The sequence below is a fragment of the Eleutherodactylus coqui genome, chromosome 6 (assembly GCF_035609145.1).
Source record: "Eleutherodactylus coqui strain aEleCoq1 chromosome 6, aEleCoq1.hap1, whole genome shotgun sequence".
NCBI classification, from domain to species: Eukaryota; Metazoa; Chordata; class Amphibia; order Anura; family Eleutherodactylidae; genus Eleutherodactylus; species Eleutherodactylus coqui.
Window position 1 is genome coordinate 8375725 of NC_089842.1, and position 8629 is coordinate 8384353.

Consider the following 8629-nt stretch of genomic DNA (forward strand, 5'->3'; position numbering starts at 1 on the left):
GCGAATCTGCCATTCATATGCAGCCGTAGACGTATCCCGACGCTCCGTTTGAGGTATACAGTTGGCATTAACCCTTTCCAATCCAATTTGTATCCTGGCTTTCCTAGGGGGATTACTCTTTTTCTGCCGTTATACAACGGCGCTATCTGCTGGCTAAAGCCAGTACTGCATGAGGTGACACGTTGGATAGGCTCTGACAGCAGAGAGGCTGGCAATATACAGTAAGAGAACCCTGACAGACTTCTTCCAACATCAGAGCTGTACAGCCTTAAATCATAATGTCTTCAGAGGTCAGACAGTGGATTGGAAAGGGTTAAAGGGAACTCATCAGGTGCAGCATAAATTAGCGACAGACACACCGATTCCAGCACCCCGGCCTTATGGGGCACGGTGGAGTAGATTTAGAACGCTCACTTACAGAAGCTGCTGTGCCAGAGAGAGTCGAATGCAGAACATTCACAAAGTACCGCTTGCCCCGCCCACCTGCTATGATGGTGAAAAATGTCAATCACAGCAGGTGGGCGGGGCAAGACAATCATAGAATGGTAGAGTTGGAAGGGACCTCCGGGGTCATCGGGTCCAACCACTGCTCAGTGCAGGATCACTAAATCACCCCAGACAGATATTTGTCCAGCCTTTGTTTGAACACTTCCATTGAAGGAGAACTCACCACCTCCCGTGGCAACCTGTTGCACTCATTGATCACCCTCACAATAGACAAATCTATTAAACCTTGCCCATTAGTGACAGACTGCTGGACTCCATGTGGCTGCTGCTACTTTAGGCTGCGCTCATTATAAACGACCTGACAAGTTGCCTTTAAGGTTAAAGTCACGCGCAGCGGAAATGATGCGCATTTTCTGCAGCGGAAAATCCATGTCAAAATTTACAGCATTTGTGCAATCTGCACCATTCTTGTGGATCGTGACTCTGATTCAGCTGCGCTCACACACAGCGGCGCTGCTCTGACCTCCAAACACTGAGTGCTGACCGCCAGCACCCTCACCTGGCAGCACACACCGTCCCTGGACAAACGCTGAATGCCGCCATCTCTCCCCCAGTGACAGGCGCCCCCATTTCTGCAGCGCCGGATCAGCGGGAGTCGCTCACTAGCGGTCGCCGGGTGATGGTGCGGACGGCCCTCTTGCAGTAAGCGCTCAGTATTTGGAGGTGGGAAGACTGCTGTAATGCGCATCCGCACCGACCAACCGGCGATCAGACATTTATCTCTTTTCTCCTTCGGACAGGGGATAAATGTTTTTGGTGGTAACACCCCTTTCTAGCAGTATATATATATTTTTGCTAAGGTGTAACATGTATGTATTTGGCCCTGCTGGACTGGATTACTCCAAACCTTCCTACTTATTTTTTTATAAGAAATCCAAGTGTAGAGAAGAACCAATAGGAAGCTGCGGCGCCGCAGCCGTATCCGTAGTAATCGCACTAGACCCCAGCTTACCCGGTCTATATAGCTAACGCCGTCTGCAGAGCGCCCGGACCGGAGGGTGAAGCACTGAACTGCTGGCTGAGCAATCTAAGCGCAAACAGTAAAACCTAAGAGAAAGGTCCGCCGTAACGAAAGCTTCTAATGAGCGCGAGCTCCTGGGGCCGGCGGGAGCTCAGCAGGCCTGCATGACAGACGAGACGCAAACCTTGTATATACGGTTATATGGTGCCAATAAACTACATTGTAGACGTCTGACTCGTGGATTGGATTTGGCGTTTCTATAGGCGCCCCAGAGGGTAAACGTCACGCGGGTCGCAGCATTATGCGATTTTCAGGGTCCGTCAGGCAAAACAAATTATGTAAACTGATGAAGTTTCTGGCCAATCATGTGATCCGGGAGAATGATATGGAGGGGAGATGAGTCTGTGAAGCCAACTTTGGTAACATTGTCACGACCACTAAAAGGGGCTTGTTTGTCTTCTGTCTGGCTAAAGATTAACCCTTTCAAATCCAATTTGTATCCTGGTTTTCCTAGGGGGCTTACTCTTTTTCTGCTGTTATACCATGGCGCTATCTGCTGGCTAAAGCCAGTACTGCATGAGGTGACACGTTGGATAGGCTCTGACAGCAGAGAGGCTGGCAATATACAGTAAAAGAACCCCGACGGACGTCTTCCAACATCGGAGCTGTACAGCCTTAAATCATAATGTCTTCAGAGGTCAGACAGTGGATTGGAGAAGGTTAAGGCTGGCGGCACACAAACGGGTCAGATCCCGGATGTGGGATCCCGCACCAGTATCCGATACCATGGCCGTGCAGCTCACCTGTTTTCCTCCCCTTTTGTTCTGTGCAATGGGAGGGGGCGGGACAGGGGCAGAGCTAAGCGCCGGCCTGCTCCGCCTCCTCCCATTGATGTTATGGATAAGGGGTGGGACGTGGGCAGAGCTAAGTGTCCACCCTCTGTCCGCCCCTTGTCTATAGCTATCAATGGGAGGAGGCGGGGTGGACCAGCACTTGGCTCCGCCCCCTCCCATTGCACAGAACGAAAGGGGAGGAAGACAGGTAAGCCTGCAATGAGGAGGGAGGGGAAATGGGAGATAGCCTGGTGAGGTTGTCACATTTGTGCCAGCCTCACCAGGCCATATGAATGGGTGCACAAACGTTTGATTTGTGCGCCCGTTCACCCAATCTTTCACTTACAACGTAGCGTATATCGGCCGGCCGATATAAGCTCGTGTGAAAGAAGCCTCATAATGTAGATGAACTGTGGCCTAAGGTCAATACCACATGGTTCACGTTAACAGCGGTATCGCCCAACATGGCAACTGCTCTACTTACTGATCATCCTGGTTATTTATCCGCATGAGACGTGGAATTGTTGGTCATCCAAATCAATTGTTTAGAACTTAATTCTCTGTTCAGTTTTGTATTATTTCCGCCATTTTCGGTGTTCTCTAGACAGGGTATAATAAAATGGGGTTTATTTTGTAAACTTCCCTGATGCTGTTTGATCATTGCAGCTTTCTACTAACATCCGCATAATGGACACAATAAAGGCCATCTGCACTAATGCTGCTGACCTCGTCTCCTGCCGGTGGGGGAGGGGGTGAGCCGTCCATTTGCCTGGATGACACTGATGGATCTCTGGTTGCTGAAGCATCCAGACCTCCTGATCTCCTGCAATCACCTTTAAAAGGGAATGCATCATCAGAAAATGACATTGTAGGGATGACCGCACGCGGCCACCTCCGTCCGTCCACGGTGCACAGAGCAGCGATCAAGCATGTACACCGCTGATCCACGCAGATGCAGTCAGACAAAACCCTTTTAGTCCTTTCCAATGCACTGTCTGACGTCTGAAGACATTATGATTTAAGGTTGTACAGCTTCAATGTTGGAAGACATCCGTCGGGGTTCTCTTACTGTATATTGTCAGCCTCTCTGCTGTCGGAGCCTATCCAACGTGTCACCTCATGCAGTACTGGCTTTAGCCAGCAGATAGCACCGTTGTATAACAGCAGAAAAAGAGTAAGCCCCCTAGGAAAAAATGGATTATACCTACCTGATAATCAGGTTTCCAGTAGTCTCCACGACAGCACCAATTGAGATTGCCTCCTCCTGATAGGACAGGAACACACTGAGAGGTTAAAAGCTCCCCCACTTTCCTCAGTGGATTCTAACGAATTGCCGGGGTAGGAGCTCAACTTAAATTTTTTTCTTTTAACCGGGGGTTTTTTTTTTTTTTTTTAAATAAAATTATATTATATATATGTTTTTTTTATATTATATTATATAGTTTCTTTTCTATCAATTTAGGGGGGGAAGGTACGGGTGCTGTCGTGGAGACTACTGGAAACCTGATTATCAGGTAGGTATAATCCATTTTTTCCCCAGTCGTCTCCACGACAGCACCAATTGAGACGTACCAACTAAAGTTTCCCTAGGGTGGGATTGCTGCCGAGAGGACTTTGCGGCTGAAGGCCCTGTCCTCGTCCTGCTGCACTTTTACCCTATAGTGTTTAACGAACGTGTGGGGTTTCTTCCAGGCTGCGGCTTTGCATATCTGCTCGACCGAAGCTGAGCTATGTTCGGCCCATGAGGATGCTACTGCCCTTGTAGAATGGGCTTTAAGAGCTAAAGGGATTTCCTTCCCGAGGGCCTTATAGGACTCTATGATGGCCAGGCGGATCCACCTGGCTATGGAGCTTTTTGCTGCTTTGCTCCCTTTATTTGGGCCACTGAACTGGATGAACAGGTTGTCGTCCCGCCTCCAGTGGCTTGTCGCCTCTAAGTAGCCTAGGACTGCTCTCCTAACGTCCAGGCAGTTTAGGGTTTTTTCTTCCTCGTTTTTAGGTTTACTAAAAAATGAGGGGATTATTATGTCTCGGGACCTATGAAAATGTGATACTACTTTTGGCATAAACGCCGGGTCCGGTTTAAATACTAATTTGGTGTCCGAGATTTTCAGGAACGGGTGGCGAATGGACAAGGCCTGCAGCTCGCTAACCCGTCTTGCGGAGGTGATGGCTACTAAGAAAATGGTCTTGATAGTAATCATTTTTATGGGTAGTGCTTCGATCGGCTCGAATGGTACCGTTGTCATGGCCCTTAGGGCCCAATTAAGGTTCCAGTCTGGAAAAAGATTTATGGGCCTAGGCCGTAATCTAGTTGCTGCTGCTAGGAACCTGTTGACCCATCTGTTGTCTGCGAACTTTGTGTCACATATGGCGCTAAGGGCTGCGACCTGGACCTTCAGGGTGCTTGGAGAGAGGCCCATCTCTAGGCCCTCCTGCAAGAACTCTAAGATTAGAGGGATGTCCGGGATAGAATCCCCGCGATCCCTTCCCTGTCTCCATGAGGAAAACCTTCTCCAAACTTTCTGGTAGATAAGGTGGGTAGTCTTTTTTCTGCTGGACATTAACGTTTCTACTACTCTCTCTGAGAATCCCTTCTCTTTTAGTGAGGATTCCTCAAGAGCCATGCTGTTAAGTGGAGCTTGTCTAGGCTCGGATGGCTCAGTGGCCCCTGCGATAGAAGATCTGTCCAGGTAGGGAAGCTGACTGGGTCCTGGACGCTCAATGTTGCTACAAGACCGAACCAGCTTCTTTTGGGCCAGAAGGGGGTCACCAGGATTAGTGTGCATACCTGGGTTCTGAAATGTTGTAAGACTCTGGGGATCAACGGTATAGGAGGAAAGGCGTACACCAGCCCCTCTCCCCAGTCTTGGCCTAGGGCGTCTACTGCTGTCGGACGATCTCCTGGCTGGAGGGAGAAGAAATTGCTTACTTTGGCATTTTCCCTGGTTGCGAACAGGTCCAATTGTGGGGTCCCCCACTGGTTGATCAGGATTCTGAATGCTTTCAGGGAGAGAGACCATTCTCCTGGGTCTACTTGCCTCCTGCTGAGAAAGACCGCTTTTTGGTTTAGCGTCCCCTTCAAATGGGTTGCCGTGATCGAGAGGATCCAGCCCTCTGCCCAGCAGAAAATTTTCTGTGCGATGTTTTGCAGAGCGGGAGATCTTGTGCCCCCTTGGTGTCGTATATGGGCGACCGCGGTGATATTGTCTGACAGTATCTTTATATGCTGGTCCCGTAGCGAGTTCCCTAACTGCTGTAGGATCTGCCATACGGCCTGTAGTTCCCTGTGATTTGAGGACTGTTCTTTTGTCCTTTGAGGCCATGGGCCCTGAAAGAACTGGTTCCCCACATGCGCTCCCCATCCCCAGGCGCTTGCATCCGTTGTGATGCGAGTGGCTGGGTTTTGTAGCCAATGAACCCCTCTCCGCAGGTTCTCTGGGGATGCCCACCAACGCAGGCATGTTTTCACCGCGCTTGGAATGTACATTCTTGTCCCTAGAGAGGACTGCTTTTTGTCCCACGTGGATAGGACTGAGGCTTGCAGGGCTCTGGTGTGAGCCTGGGCCCATGCCACTCCTGGAATGCATGAAGTCAAGCTTCCCAGGAGAGACATGGCTTCCCGGATTGTGCATAATCGCCTCCGTAAAAAGGTTTTGACTAGCCGTCGGATTTTTTGTATTTTCTCCTCGGGTAGGCAGGAGCATTGCGATTCTGAGTCGAGCGTTATACCCAGAAACGTTTCCTGTTTGTCGGGATCTAGGCTGGATTTTTCCCAGTTTATGATCCATCCTAAGGATTGGAGAAGTTCTAGCACTATCCTCAGGTGTTTCGTTAGGAGTTCTCTGGACTCTGCTATTATTAAAATATCGTCCAGGTAGGGTACTATTAGGACCGACTTCTTCCTCAGGTAGGCGGCTACCTCTGCCATAATTTTGGTGAAGATTCTGGGTGCTGAGGAGATCCCGAAGGGCAGGCATCTGAATTGATGGTGCTCTATTCCTTTGCCCATATCCACTGCGAACCTTAGGTATTTCCGGGACCCCTCGTGGATCGGTACATGGAAATAAGCATCCTTTAAATCGATGGATGCCATGTAGGCTCCTTTGGGAATCAACTTTATTGTTGAGGAGATGGACTCCATCTTGAATTTTCTGTATCTGATGCGGGTGTTCAGAGGTTTCAGGTTCACTATCATCCGCTGTTTCCCGCAGGGTTTCCTTACTAGGAAGAGCCTGGAATAATGGCCCTGGGTTTCCTCGTTTTGCGGTACGGGGGATATTGCATTTAGTTGTTGCAGGTCCCCAACGCTTTGCCTTAGTAGGTGTAACTGTTGTTTGGAGCCTCCCGTGATAATGAATTTTCTTCTGGGGAGGGACACCAGCTCTATCCGGTATCCCTGCTGTAAGATCTTTGGGATCCATGGGCCTTCGGAAATCGCGGCCCCTTGATCCACAAAGCCCCCCCAGCCTTGCCCCTAGGGGGATGGCGTCAGGGTCTCTGCTTTGGCTCCCCCTGGTGGGGGTTAAAGAGGATGTTCCTTCCTCTGCCCCCCTTGGGGTAACTTCAGCGGCCTGTCTTGCCCTTGCCTCGGTAGGCCTCTGGCTGTTGCCTTGGGGCCCGGAAGAAGGTCTTCCCTCTCTGTGGCTTTTCTTCCGGGAATCCTTTCTTTTTGTCGGCCGCCTTCTCTAGAATCTTGTCAAGGTCCGGTCCGAACAAAAACTGGCCGTAGAACGGAAGGGCGCATAGCTTATTTTTTGAGGCTAGGTCGCCTGACAACGATTTCAGCCATAACACTCTTCTGGCTGAGTTAGACCGGGCTGTAGCTGTCGCCGAGAGTTTGACAGTTTCGGCCGCGGCGTCCGCTAGGAAATTTGTTGCCATACGCAGGATCGGAAGGGAATTTAGGATCTGTTCCCTCGGCGTCTTATTGGTTAGGTGTAGCTGTAGCTGTTCTAGCCATACCCCCAGAGTTCGCGCCACACAAGTGGCTGCGATCCCTGGCCTAAGTATGTTTGCCGCTGCCTCCCATGATTTCTTTAGAAGGCCCTCAGCTTTGCGATCCATGGGATCTTTTAACCGTGCGGCTCCACTCTTTTTGCATTATTTTGGTGATATTCTTGTGGACAGGGAAGGTATGCTTGCGCCTCTCCCCTAGTCCCCCAAATATCTCATCTTGTAGGGTACGTGGTTCTCTGGGCTCTTCCATTTTTAGTGTAGCCCTGACTGACTTAATCAATTCCATTAAGTCGTCCTGATGGAATAAGTATCTTTTGTAGTCCTCCTAATCTGAGGACTCCTCGGCCGCCTGTTCCTCTTGCTCCGACCCGATAGAACTCTCGGAGTCGGAAGGCTCGTCAGGAACATACGCCCTTTTCTGGCGTTTCGCTGGCGGCGCCAGCTGTGACGTTAGGGCTGATCTACCTCTTCTTTCACCAGCTTCCTAACGTCCTCCCGATTCCTCTCTAACTAGCCTAGTTACGCATGCCTTGCATAGAGGCCTCTGGTACGTAGCTGGCAGTTTTATCCCGCATTCCACGCATTTTCTGAGTTTTGTTCTGGGGGGGATGTCTTTTTTATCCCCCTGACAAATAAAGCATTTTTTGCGGGTAAATATGCAATTTTCCATACACAATACACTGGATATTTGCATTGTATTTTTTGCCGCACTGGCTACTTACGGCCGCTGAGGCTGAGGTTTCAGCTGTCTCTGGGGCTGGAGCACTCATTTCTGTACCGGAGCTGCAGACACCCTGCGACCTGTAGTGCTGGTTTGTTCTGGCTTCTCTCAGGTTCCTATTTTTTTAAAATTTTCGCGCTCCTGCGCTAAGCCCCGCCCCCTCCGCTCCTGATGCAGACGCGATGACGTCATCGCGCTGGACACGTGACGCGGCGACCCGCCCCCCGCCGTCGAAGGGCTTCCTGGAGCACCGCGCTCTAACTTCTGCAGGGAGGACGAGGGGGACTTAGGCTCCCACTTTGTACCCTCCATGGGCCGCCGCGGGAGGAACCTGGCCCGGGGGTTACCACCCCATGTGGCGTCCCGGGAGTCGTCTGGCTTGGAAGGGAGGACAGGCTGACCCACTGCCCTCCGATCCGCCTGTAAGTAATCCTAGCTAGCTTCTCCACCAGCCCCTCTCAGAGATCCTGCCTCCTGGCAGGACAGGAAGACACTGAGGAAAGTGGGGAAGGGGGGGAGCTTTTAACCTCTCAGTGTGTTCCTGTCCTATCAGGAGGAGGCAATCTCAATTGGTGCTGTCGTGGAGACGACTGGGGAAAACCAGGATACAAATTGGATTGGAAGGGGTTAAAGGCTTGATGAAAAATT